Source organism: Hippocampus zosterae, chromosome 6 (assembly GCF_025434085.1).
Source record: "Hippocampus zosterae strain Florida chromosome 6, ASM2543408v3, whole genome shotgun sequence".
NCBI classification, from domain to species: Eukaryota; Metazoa; Chordata; class Actinopteri; order Syngnathiformes; family Syngnathidae; genus Hippocampus; species Hippocampus zosterae.
Genome location: NC_067456.1, coordinates 16,736,465 through 16,750,413, shown reverse-complemented (window position 1 = coordinate 16,750,413; position 13,949 = coordinate 16,736,465). Strand labels below are relative to the sequence as shown.

The following is a 13,949-nucleotide window of genomic DNA, read 5'->3' as shown; positions in this document are numbered from 1 at the left end:
ATTTTTTTTTCCATCACAGATTGCTCTGCTGTCAAGAAAAAAAAGGAGAAGGGCAGAAAATAGGCAGAAACGTTGAGGCATTCGTCATTGAATCATGTTGCACACATCACTGGAACTAATAGAGACCAGAACAAGGCAAACAGAGAAAGTCGCTGAAGGGCAACATCAGGAAATGACAATGAAAGGCATATGGACGTACAAACAAGAGAGCATACCAATCGTTAATGAGACAGGGGGGAATCACAAACGAGTTCAAATTGTAATTAAAAGAGAAAGGCTGCTGAGCACAGAGAGGACAGCAAATGACTGCGAGGCCTTGATAATTAATAACATCTGTGCCTTTATTTCACCAACGTGCCAATCTGTTCTAAAGTCTAACCTGCTGTGGACACACGTTCTTCATGGGGAGCTTTTACAGCCCACGTTAATTACGAGTGCAATGAATGTGTAATTTTGGTGAACTGCATTTTCAACTGGCAAGACAACCAAATCAAAATACAATATATCATGTGCATAGCCTAAAAATCCAAGAGAGTTACTTCATGAAACGGAGGAGATGGAAATGATCAACTGTGGAGAGGAAATGCTGGCCATACAACAGAAAACTTCCTTGTACAAAGTTACAGAGGTCGGCGCCTCAGTAAATTTTACAAATGACGGACTGATACACTTTTGTCATTTGTTTATTTTGTGTATTAGTGTGTGTGTGTGTGTCTCTCTCTCTCTCTCTCTCTCTCTCTCTCTCTCTCTCTCTCTCTCTCTCTCTCTCTCTAGGCCCAGATATACCACACCAGACAAGACCCAAGGTGTAGGTTGTGCAAAGAGGCACCTGAGACGATCCAACACATAACTGCAGGGTGTAAGATGCTGGCAGGGAAAGCCTACATGGAACGCCATAACCAGGTGGCTGGCATAGTCTACCGAAACATCTGTGCGGAGTATGGACTGGAAACCCCAAGGTCAAAATGGGAAACACCTCCGAAGGTGGTGGAGAATGACAGAGCGAAGATCCTGTGGGACTTCCAGATCCAGACTGACAAGATGGTAATGGCGAACCAACCAGATATCGTGATCATAGATAAAGGGCAGAGGAAAGCCGTTGTAGTGGATGTAGCGGTCCCAAGTGATGGAAACATCAGGAAGAAAGAACATGAGAAACTGGAGAAATACCAAGGGCTCAGAGAGGAGCTGGAGAGAGCCTGGAAGGTAAAGGTGACAGTCGTGCATGTGGTGGTCGGAGCACTCGGGGCAGTGACCCCCAAACTAGATGAGTGGTTGCAACAGATCCCGGGAACAACATCGGACATCTCAGTCCAGAAATGTGCAGTGCTGGGAACAGCAAGGATACTGCGCAGAACCCTCAAGCTTCCTGGCCTCTGGTAGAGGACCCGAGCTGAATGAGGGACGGACACCACCCGAGGGGGGGTGAGATGAGGAATTTTTATTTATACATACATATATATATATATATATGTGCACGCGCACATCACCTTGGCCTATTCATCAATATATATATATATATGAATGATATATATGAATGAATGATGAATAGGCCAAGGTGATGTGCGCGTGCACACACACACACACACACACATATATATATATTTAATCATCTGTATATTATATGAACCGCTTTATTCTCACGAGGGTCGTGGGCATGCTAGAGCCTATCCCAGCTGACTTCGGGCAAGAGGCGGGGTGCGTCCTCAACTGCCAATCGCAGGGCACACAAAGACGAATAACCATGCATTCAGCTTATAGATGGGATATTTATGAATGAAAAATGATTACATTCAGCATTCACATAAACAGAGCTCAGAATCTGTTTTGCTGCACCTCAAATAAATTCACCAAAATTGCGTTACGCCACTTTGTCTCAACTTAGACCTGTTCCCTGCTGTTATCCGTTGTGATTGGATAAATGTTTTGGAGGGGAATCATTTGCCACGCTACTCAGCTGCAAATAATGAACAGATGGCGTACCTGGTTCATGATGGAAATGTTAATGAAATTATAACTGATAATAAAAGCTGATAAATACATTTTCCTAGGGGAGAAGCCCCCTAAAACAGGCTTAATGATGTCACTGCACTGCACTATGTCATCAGCGCTCATTGCGTCACCTGGTGAAAAGGTGACAAACGGAAATAGCCAGCTGCTCTCCCTCCTAACTTCCTTCCCCCGATCAAAACCAAATTGATTTTTTTTTTCTGCAGACTTATTGGACAGCTTTCAAACTTTTACAAGGCGGAGCTCAATTGTTTTGGTTTGTGTGTTTCTATTGACAGATGGTTGTCAATGTTTGAGACCTGATGTGCACATTCATGTAATAGATGTAGAGAACCACAGCAAACATATGTAGTGGACAGCAGGATTCACTGACTGGAACTAAGACATGCATGTTCTCAACACACACCAAAGACATCAATTAACATACTTGTATGTGAGTGCATTGGATACGTGGTGTTTTGTGCTTCCACATCCTGCAGTCTTATTTTGTCATTTTGAAGTAATTCAACGTGTTTTACAGACTGCGATGAGTTGCCTGGACCCAAAAGATGAAGCAACTAAGTCCTCATCGCAACAACGTTCAAGTTCAAGTCAACTTTATTGTCAAAGGTGCAACATATAGCACAGATGAAATTTCTTTCCTCTCAACAACAGGAGACCGCCATCAAAAGAACCGTTAACATAAAATGACAAAATAATACAATGCAACATATAAGACACAGACAGTGGTACAATCTTACCCACTGTTTCTGCATACACTTTGTTTTTTGATGCAGTTCTAGATGAAAGCGGAGAGAATCAAAGTGTCGAAGAAACAGCGAGAAGCGCCGTCAAGCCGTTGAGAGATTTGGTAAATAGTGCTCGACCACTTTATTTCTTTTACACTCCGTGCATGGATTTTGTCCATGTGTTGATCGTGTGTGTTGACGTGTGAAGGCCTCCACCCTCCACAAGCCCCGCCTCTCAATGCGCAAACGCCTAACCATTCCTGACAGCCACTGGCTCATTATCTTCCATCTTCCTGCTTCCAGCCGCCCGCTCGCAGTTATCCGAAAACCAGCCCCCACCTAAACATAGTGCGTACGTGTGTGTCAGCTGGCCTTGCTCAGGCCCGAGTCGGGACGGCCGAAGGGGGGCGAGAGGGAAAAAGGCGAGGGGCCTATTCATCGGCACAAAGACATAATTAACCAAATTGGCAAATGCTTCAAGAAACCGCTCCTTGAGCACTTTGTGCTCCCCAGTGGTTACTATAGCAACACTAAATTTGCATCTACTGTTGTTTGTTTGTGCTTTGCGTCCGTGCGTGCGTGTGTGCGTGTGTGTGTGTGTGTGTGTGTGTCCATTTTGGGAGTCAGTCATGATCAATACTTCCATTCATCACGACACACACGCACTCGTTTAGTTCATTCATTCGTTGTCTGTGACTCACCCTTGCTCAATGTTAATCACCATGAGTGTTACTTTCACTCACTCACTTTTCCTTTCTGTCCCTCACTTGCTCGCTCTCATAACTGACTCTTATCTCACTCTTTGGCTTGGTCAGTCATATTCAATTGCTCACTTTCGCCCTTTCATTCATTTCTCTCATCACTCATTGAGTCACTCATTCACTCACTATGTCCGGCTGACATCATTCTCCTCCGTGCTAATGTGTGTGTGCGCGTCAGAACCAGGCAGTCAATGGGCCATCGATCACAGAGTGACAGTGGGACAGACCTCAAGGACACAGCGCTCCGAGATCAATAGTTGCCACTGCACTATGTGAGTTTGCCTTCTTGTTGCTATGCTTTTCTCCTATGAAGGAAACCATTTCATATTTAAAGTTGTCATGTCTGTTTTGTTTTCAGCCCCAGCTGGAGTGAAGGGCGTTTCCCTCGAGCAGGCGCACCTGTTCTGCATTTACCCATCAAGCCTGCCATGTATTTAAGGACTGCCAAGCTGCCTAGTCACTTGTCAGATTATTGACCTTGCTCGCTGTTGTGCTTCAAGTGTTCTATTCTAGACCTCTCGATATCTTTCATAGTCGCTCTCGTTTTGTCATAGAACCTTGTTAATTTTGTTCATTATTCCTTTGCTGGATCTTTGGTTTCGCGTTATTGGACCTGCAATATTTTGTTTTATGCATTGTTTTTTCCCCGACTCCTTGTGACCAGCGATTCCAGTTTGTCCTTTGTCGGTGCGCTTTTCTGTAATAAACATTTTTGTTATCGCACTTTGTCTGAGCCTGCATTTCTGGAATCCAAAGCATTATTCGGTTCAGTTCCGAACCTGACAAAAGTGGCGTTAAGACATGTTTTTGTCCATTAAATATGGATTCCTGCATGACAGAAAAGTTGAACCGCTGGCAAGTCAAGTCAATTTGAACGGCGGCAAGTTTAATCTGTCGAAAGTTGTTGTTTATGGAGTTACAGTAAGGTTGCGAGGTTTGTTTGCATCACTAAAGTTGTGTGCGTCTCTCCCGCCAACTGCAGCTTTGTTTTGAGGTTAGTTTGTGTAAAGTTGTGCCTTTTGGCACCAAGCAGCATTGTGGTTTGGGAGCTTGATGCTCAGTTAAAGATAAACTTCAGGTCTGACTGAAGAGTTCACTCTTCCTCGCTCTTGTCCCTCTTTCTGCCGCTCTCTCGCTCTCTTTCTTCCCCTCCCACCTCTCATCGGGCCCCCAGAGTCACAACAAGAAGCAGCAAACAGCTTGAGCATCCTCCGTATCAGGAGAAAATGCCCCATTTTCATCTGTTTGAATCTGACATTTTTGGCACATTAAATATTGGACATTAATAAATTAAATGTAATGAACTGACATGAAAGAGCAAAAAGTCCAATGGTACAATGCGAGAAAGTATAAAAGGCAAGAGTGCGAGAGAAAAGAAGCACAACAACAACACACACACACAAAAAGAAGTCTGCAACTTTTTTTTCAATTAACCACAGTCCTCTGTAGCATTCTGAGATTATTTTTCATGTTCATTTATTCAAACAAATATTGAATAATTGATTGGAGCGGGAATAACAACATGGCGTTCGCAGAGGAAGAAGATGGTCTATGAGGGGTGTAACTAAGGAGCACTGTTAATATATTTAACTTATTGGTCATTTAATCTAATTAGACCCCCTCCGGGTGTTTTGTAACATTGAAATAATCATAACTTGAAAAAAAAATGACAGCTACTCTGTGACTGGCATCGACACTTATATAATCATTGATTCAGGTGGTTAGCACAAAAAAAAAAGAACTTTCACAAACAACTTGTGACCACAACGTTTGTACGATTTGTGTGCATTTTTAACACCTGCTCTCACTTTAAATGTGTGGAATAACGTTAACTATGTCACTGGGGGTATACTGTATGTGTCAGTGGCCTGTGTCTAACGTGTAAGGCAGTGTAAGTGACACCAGGGGTCACACCCTGTGTTTCTGTTGCATAACACTTGCTTCCATAGTGCAGTTCATCACTCGCCACCTCATCTTGTCATCCTAGAAATCCGCAAGACTGGCCTTTAGTTTCATTTTCATTCACTTTTAGATGCTGTGCAATTCGAAAAACATAATTATCACATTTTTAATCACTTCATATTGGACACAAATGAATCACAATTGTTCTGTATTTCATTATGCAATGAGACATTGCTTGGAATGTGGGAGGGGGCCAGAGAAAACCCACAGAAGCAAAGGGAGCCTCATGTAAACTCCACACAGGAAGGCCAAAGGCAAAATTCAAACCTCCAATCTCAGAATTTTGAGACAGACGTGCAAACCACTCGTCGCTGTGCTGCCTGCGTAACAGGTATTTTGCAGTTGGTTTTGTTCCCTTTTATGTGGTAAGTAGAGAGATTTCATTTTGGCAACCAGTAGAAGGTGTAAACTAATCTGAGGGGTACATAGATCACGTGTAATTTCATTTCTGGTTAAACATGATTGACGGAATAGTATTGAATCAAAGGTCTTCTTGCTGCCTCACAGTGGGGGTTATTGGGCTACATATGAGAGTCCCAAAATTAGACACCCATGTTGTACCTTGTGTGCGCGTGTGTGCGTGTGTTTAATTTAATTTTGTTTCGGCTTTTTGGGGTTTTAAATAGTTTATTTTAATTAGAATGGTTCTGTCAGTTTTTAAATAAAGTACACAACAATTCTGGGGATTGTTTAACCTCTAGTACAGTAATACTGAAATAAATACCGGTACATTACATTTAAAATAAACCCCAAAAGCTCAAGTATGAAATTAATTGACAAAGATACAAAAACCAAGGACATATTCACTACAACTATAGTTGTAGTGTTATATACGTAAAATGTAGTTTAAGTTAGTTATCATTTTTTAAAAGCACTAACACTTCTTTTTTTTTTTCAATTTTAGTCTCAGTTCTTTTTTTTTACTATAATAGCGTTGGTTTTTATGCCCAATTTTAGGCCCCAACAGGAAAAAGTACTCACCAGGCTGGTATTTGTTTGTCTGACAAAGCTGATGAAAACGAGTCTGCTGTATTATTTTTTTTGCACATTCTCACCGCTGAGCCCTGTGATTTACTGTACCTCATAGGTGCGACTGCCCGTGCAACCTCCTGGTAAATTGCATGTGTATTTACGGCACCTCAGGACCAATTATGCAGACCACTCAGCATCCATGCCTACCAAAAGGCCCTATTAGAGAACTGTAAAGGTATCACAAAGGAGACTAGAGACCAATTAGGTATCCCTAATCTAATAGACCAGTGACAACACACGCGTCTAATCTACAAATTGCATTTTCTCACAACTGCATGTGTCACCGGAGCAAGGTGTGCCAATTAAAGCTCAAGGGTTCGGACCCAACCGGAGGAGGGCAATTCTGTATGAATGCGATGAAGCACTCCTGGAGTAATTTTATTTGTTTGCAACCATATGAGGCACGACTTTTAGGCTACATTCCGACTGACAGTCAAAATTTGAATCTTTTAAGATGATCTTATTCGACATAAGATTGTCGAGAGCTTGGTCGAAAAGGGGTCAAATCGGGACAAAAACAGCCCGGATTGTCTTTATGTGTGTACCTGGCTTCAGATTGAACAGGTCCTAACACACTAATCGGTTGTGACTGACCGAGAGATCACTCTACTCGACGCAAGACCCAATGCACCAGACCAGAGAGTACCAATCGTAGTGTGAAGTAGTAAAAAAATTGAGCACACAAAAAAAAAAAAATAGCAGTTCCTGGACGGAAGAGGAAACGCATTGCCTTACGGGTCTGTGTCGAGGTAAAGTCATACATGCAAGGCTCAAGGGCATGTATTTGTTGATGCTGCCCCTGTGGCAATTATATGACCTCAAACACTGCACGTTTTGGACCACGCCGTCAACATCATTCCGAGAGCAACCCGTCAGATGAGTCAATAATTTGTCTGAGTCTGAACAGGCCCAGATCCCATTGGGATGCTCACTAAAAAGAACGGTGTGCGCAGTCAGCACTAAAAATCATATTTGAAGTGGAATCTGATTGGAATCAGACATGTCTGAAGTCTGAATGCAGACTTACTCAAATTAGACCGTGCTGCCAAAAATGTCAGCAGAACCCCCAGTATTCCGCCCCCCACTATGCACTCCTCCCAAACCTCTTACACACACTCCCTAGCGTCAGGTGTCTGGAGAGAGCAAGGCCAGGTCTACCGTAAAGGATGAAAGAACCAGCAGACCTAACAGCCAACTACCGAACCAGAAGGTTTGGGGATGGCAGAGATGGAGAGGAGGAGGAGACCGAGGGGGTAAAGGAATATAAAAACAACAACAAAATCGGCAAGAAAACAAACAACAAAGGGAAACAAGAGAAGAAGAGAGAAGCTCAGAGGCGCCCAAGGTCCTCGAACTAATTAAGATCATTTGCATTTATTTATGGGTTTTAATGAGCAGCTTTTCAATAGTTTGTTTTCCCCTAATATGAATATTTCCTTTTCATTATGTTACATAGATGGAGAATCCTATTCTCTCCAATATTCACTTCCTGGCTTTTCTGTTTCTGCAGATGCAGTCTCAACAACGCTTTCCACTTGTGTTTATGTTTCTTTACTATGCTTTAATTTGTAGAGTAGTTAAAATCTCCATCTTGCTTTACATAACCAAACAACAGAAATGAGGTTTTAGCTAACTGTCCAAGCTGGCCTAGAAAAGGTCAAAACAGCAATTATACGTGCCGCACGCTGCAAAAAAAGGGGGGACACTTCTCCTTTAGTCCTGGATTGTGACATGAGTAACAGTGGCAATTCTCTTACATGAGACTGTTCTGAGTGAATTTGGAAGGCAACCTAAAACTATCCTGCGTATCTTGTTCAAGGTCATGAGGTGGCTGGGGCCTATCCCAAATGACTTGGGGCAAAAAGCAAACTATACCCGAGACTGGTCGGCAATGATACAGCACATTTTGAGGAACCATTCGCGCTTTCACTGAAGTGCATCCGTACCCATGATGGCTGCACCAAAATTAGGTGAATGTTCCACTACACCATCCGTAATGTGAAATAAATTACTGAGAGAATGCTGAGTATACAATCGAAATTAGGGTGAGCGTAAATAATGCCTACTCTTGAATAAAAACCGTTTTGGCATATGTTTCATTCAGGTTTTGCATGTACTGTATTTCTTTGAAGACATCAACACAGATAGATATAGTGTTCTAAAGCACTTGTCCATTTGCGCTCACACTCACACCTAAGGACAATTTAGAGTGTTCAATCAGCCTGCCATGCATGTTTTTGGAATGTGGGCGGAAACCGGAGTACCCGGAGATGAGAAAATAATTCATAAAATTATTTTAGAAGATCAGTTAAAATGCTGCAGGGGCTCAGATGGGCCTACAAAGATTTCTTGCACGGCTATTGCCTCCCTTAGTCACAATGTAGTGCTATCCTTGCTGCTATCCAAACACAATTTAAAGCAATGAAATTATGAAACTAGTGTAAAGCGTGACAAAAAATAACCATTATGACCAAAACAAAACAAAACGGTCAGAAGCTGATGAATGCAATGGCTATAGTTTAACTTGAAAACTCATTTGTTTTCAATGCTGTGAAATAAACATGGAACAAAACCATTTTCGTGTGCAGCAATGTGGAAAATAAGTAAATCTATTTTTCAACAAAATTCTAAAAATGGTGTGGTCAATGACAGTTCAACGACGATTACATTGCCCTTTCTTTTAGCAACATCCCATTGAGTGAGAATTTTTGTTTTTCGTTTTCTTTGTGGAGCATCTCATCCGTGCAAATCTGCAAATGTCAACACAGGACAGAAGATTGACTGTTTTAAGCAACAACATTCGAATCACCACAAAAACGGGAGACAAAATCAATGAGTAATGACTAGCAGATGTTAATCAGGATCCTGTTTACCTCCTGCTGTATTGCAACACACTTTGTTGATGGTCATTAACAAATGGCAATCTAACTCAGACATACTGGGCTCACACTGAAATATGAATGAATGAGCCAATAAATCCGCAGCAACACGATTGAATGTTTATGCAGTGTTTGTGTGTGTGTTAATGTCTATGTGTGTGTGTGAGTGTGTGTGTGTGTGTTAATGTGTATCTGTGTGTGTGTGTGTGTATGTGTGTGTGTGCGTGTGTGTGTGTGTGTGTGGCCACATGGTTGTGATTATACAAAATATACGAGAGTTGATTGTCAAGGTAAGCATAATTAAAGGATGCTCGAGGATCCAAAAACTGATTTGAGTTGCTCTAAACAAGGAGCAACAAACATTTTATGGTTTCAATTATATGTAATTTAATGAAATGAGAACAATTTGAATGAAGTAGACCCTCAAGCAAATTTTGACCGTACTGTATAGAGTAATCATCCTTAAACCCTGCCGTTTACTTTCATGGCACATTTCAGATTGGTCTCATAGATTATTCTCACTTGTGTGTAAATAATGTGAGGCAAGCGTTTACATTTTAGTTGATTCGTTTTATTTGGTTTTACTTTATCACAAGTCCTGCTTGAGTGATTTATTGATTTATTTTTGCATGGGACTAGATGTGCCTTTGAATTTGGTTTGGATGCAGATAAATTTGAGGATTGAGGAATTGATTTGCTATCGCAAAGTTAGTATTCAGCTTTTTCATAGTTTACAAGACATCAAGGAGCTACCTGGGTGGTGAATCAGCTCCATTTCATGCGGTACAGAAGTTCCGCAACTAACATGGTGGACCATGGAAAGGTGATGACAGCGAAAGGTCAAATGAGGAAGACTAAAGGCTGGGCTTGGATTGTTTTGACAACCTCTTTGCCCCCAAAATCTTTTCAGTCATTGCACCCTGTTTGTGTGTTTTATCGACATTTCCATCTGCGGACACGTGTACGACAGACTCTGTATTACTTATGAGCGCATATGAATAATTGTGCATCTGCACGCACGTGTGTGTGCATGTGTGTGTGTGTGTGTGTCTGTGTGTGTGTGTGCGTGCGTGTGTTAGTGTGATGAGTTGTGACAGGCGTTGTGACCGCTATCACTACAGGAGAAGGTGGAGGAAAAAGGGTGGGGGGGGGGGACGAGAGCAATGCAAATGATTATTTAATTACTGTCTAATACTGTGAAACCATCCCCCGCCATCAACTCCCCTCGCTCCCCCCTCGCTCGCTGTTTTGCCTCAAACACCCACACACACACACACACACACACACACACTAATGTTGTCATTCTTTCTTTATTAATGAATAATCCGAACCTTTCATTAAATCTGCGTGGGTTTATTGTTGCCTGCTCTGAGATGCAGTGTTTATGTGTGTGTGTGTGTGTGTGTGTGTGTATGAGGTCTATCTCTTTAGCTTCTCCCCAGGAGGTTCGCAGCCCCCATGCAAATAAACACATTTCGAGACTAATCATCACCCACCTTCATCTGCCATGTATTAACATGTCAGTGCGGTGATCGTCTGGCTTTTTGTCCACAAAGATGGACCGTTGCGCCCTATACAACATGCAACATGCAGTACGGAATTTTCCCATAAATCTGACCTGTATGAAATCTATAGCAAGTGTGTAAAAGTGTGTGTGTATGTATTACATGTTCTCAGTTAACTCTCAGTGCATGTCACTTTTTCACCTTCTGACCCACTTGTGTTCTTATCTCAGCACAAAGTAGCAGAGTAAAGTAGTCAAAACAATGTCTGACATGATACCTGCTCCTGCCGGACTCCCACGGTAACAATAGAGATGCTATACCAGGACTTACGTAATGGGTCACTGCCAGGGCATTATCTTTCAACCCTCCATGCACTGAACATGCAAAATTGAAAATGTGTTTTTACTTTAGTTGCACATCCGGGGAGGAAAAAATGCAGGAAGTTATACAAGCTTGCTTGGTGGGTGACTAGTTAGAGCGTCCACCTCACAGAGCAGGGTTCGATTCCGGCTGCAGCGTTCCTGTGTGGAGTTTGCATGTTCTCCCCGTGCCTGTACGGGTTTTCTACGGGTACTCCAGTTTCATACTGCATTCCAAAAACACGCATGGTAGATTAATGGAACATTCAAAATCGTAAATGGACCATTGTCTACGTGCAACGTGGTCTACGTGCAACGTAGACAATGGTCTCGCCGACTGCCCGAAGACAGCTGGGGTAGGCCCCCAGCATACCCCGCGACCCCTGTGAGTATAAGTGGATTAGAAAATGGATGGATGCATGGGTTCACACCGATCGATCTGGTGTCATATTCCATCAATGTATTTTCTAATCTGCTTATGTCCACGAGAGTCGCGGGCATGCTGGATCCTATCCCAGCTGTCCTCGGGCACTAGGTGGGGGGCACACTCTACAGATACTTGTTTACTGATTTACTGAGAGCCAATTGGTTGCCTTTATTTGGTTTGCTCTCATAATTGACTCAGTTTGCATCATGATAATGGAGCAGCTTTTTAGGAATCATATTTTCCCGTTTTCTCGTGTTGTAACATTTGTGAGGACTTACTTAAGAGCAGTGCACCTTCAGAGCACATTAAATAATTGTAATATTGAAGTGGTTATTGTACAAGCTTTTGACAGTCCCCTGTCTTCTCTCACTTGGCTTCCATCTCTGCCGCAGTTCCCCTTGCTCTTCTCGCCTTCTTTTATTACCTCCATCTTCCACCCCTCCCACCTCTCACCTCTCCTCCACATCACCACACCTCATCGTCATCCTCTCACCTCCCTCTCTCCCCTCCCCTCCGCCTTCACCTCCTTCCTTCCTTATCTCACTTCTTAATAATTCAGCAGCAGTGAACACTTGAGTGGTCATTGGCGAGCTTCACATGGGGGATCTAGAGGACAAATGAACCATAAGGGTGGAGGAATTAAAAACTTCCCCACGGCTCCACTAAAGCGCCCGAGGAACCTGCCGGCTGCTTGCCTGCCTGCCTGCCTGGCAGAGGCACGTCTGTGCATCCGAAGCCTCTCTTCCCCCCCTGCTAAATGTTAGCACGCCTTTTTCAGGGCGGGGTGGTGAAGGCTTTAAATGCTAAGTATGGCCCGAGTGTGGAGATGGCTGGGAGGGGAGTGCAGACCGCCTGGTGACATTTTGTTTCCTCACACAGCTTGTCCTCCCATTAGAGAGCTTCATCCATACTGTACGCTTTGTACCACCATGGACGCAATCGATTGTGGTTCTGAAAATAAAAACATGCCACAGCATTTTTTTTAATGCACACCTAAGAAAGTTTATTAGGTACCGTACTTCTGCACATGCCGATGACACCCAACTGTCTCATTTTTAATGTTGATTGCGACTGTAAAACATGTTTTATATTCAGCGTGTGTGTGTGTGTGTGTGTGTGTGTGTGTGTGTGTGTGTGTGTGTGTGTGTGTGTGTGTGTGTGTGCGTGCGTGTGTGTGTGTGTGTGTGTGTGTGTGTGTGTGTGTGTGTGTGTGTGTGTGTGTGTGTTGGGGTAAAGGAAAGAGTGCTTGGAGGCCTTAGTGAGAGTGATCTTGGGATAAGAACCTAAAATTGAGCTTTCCGTAGTTTGGTCTAGCTTGTTAGTCTCGTAGACACTCAGGAAACATCAAAACAGTGATGGAACACTTTAGAGGGAAACATTAGCTTGGAAGGGAATTTTATGCATATGTACATTCTGTTTATATGCATACATTAGTTTGAAATTTCCCATCAATGATCAGATGAAGTGTAAGCTACAGTTAAACAACAAAAACCAAGAAAACGTTTTCTCTTTGCATTCCAGAAAAGCTTCACATACAGACAATTTTGTGGTGATGCAGCTATCCAGGTTGACACACCCTGAACTGGTCACCAGCCAGTCGCAGGGCACAGACACAGACCAACAACCATCCACACCATCAATGAGCGGGAAATGGTCCCACGATGCCTGCACACAAGTCAAGCGAGCGTACCAATACATCAACATCATCCTCATCATCATCATTATAATGTGTGAGAGTATATATTTTGTAATAATTCTGAATTAAAGGCTAGGTTCACCGACAGGTGGAATTATTTTCCTGAAACATTATAGCTATAAATTGCAGTGAATGTTAAAATCCATATTGCGCAAGATTTGATAAGTCACATTTAAAAAATAAAAACCTGATGTGCTTGAAAAAGTATAGACATTTTTTCAATATTTTGTGTCTAAAAATATTGAAGATACAAAACGCAATCTCTTTTGACCAGTGCTAAATAGATGACATGGTTTATTATTATTTTTTATCACAATCAAGTTTCACAGGTCTTATTGTTGGTGGTAAAAATGAAGCGAAATGAATCCTCTAATTTTTTTTACTCTTCCCTGCATCTAATTGTTCCTAGATGAGACTGTTAAGTAGATGAGACTCAAAGCACGGAAACACCTTCAACAGTTATGAAAGGTTTAATGACATGATCTAAAAAGTTTTTGGGGGGTCATAACCTCACTAAGACTTTTTTTTCATGCTTTGAACTTGTGGTTCACTGACCACTGTCGTTTTAGGTTAGAATTCTCCTTTCCCTT

General features: G+C 42.4%; 1 protein-coding gene across 2 annotated transcripts in view; it reads left to right on the top strand.

Annotated features, from left to right (window-relative positions):
* The window catches only part of mfsd3 (major facilitator superfamily domain containing 3), a 40,540-nt gene extending 27,060 nt beyond the window's left edge, over nt 1-13,480 (top strand). The window contains exons 7-8 of one of the 2 annotated variants that reach the window (XR_007962816.1): nt 3,678-3,771; nt 3,858-4,092. The gene's annotated coding sequence lies outside the window, so the exon portion shown is untranslated. Of the gene's footprint in view, nt 1-3,677; nt 3,772-3,857; nt 4,093-13,184 lie in introns of those variants that run through there. The other variant, XM_052068672.1, reaches the window with a different exon arrangement.
* Nucleotides 13,481-13,949: the final 469 nt, after the last annotated feature.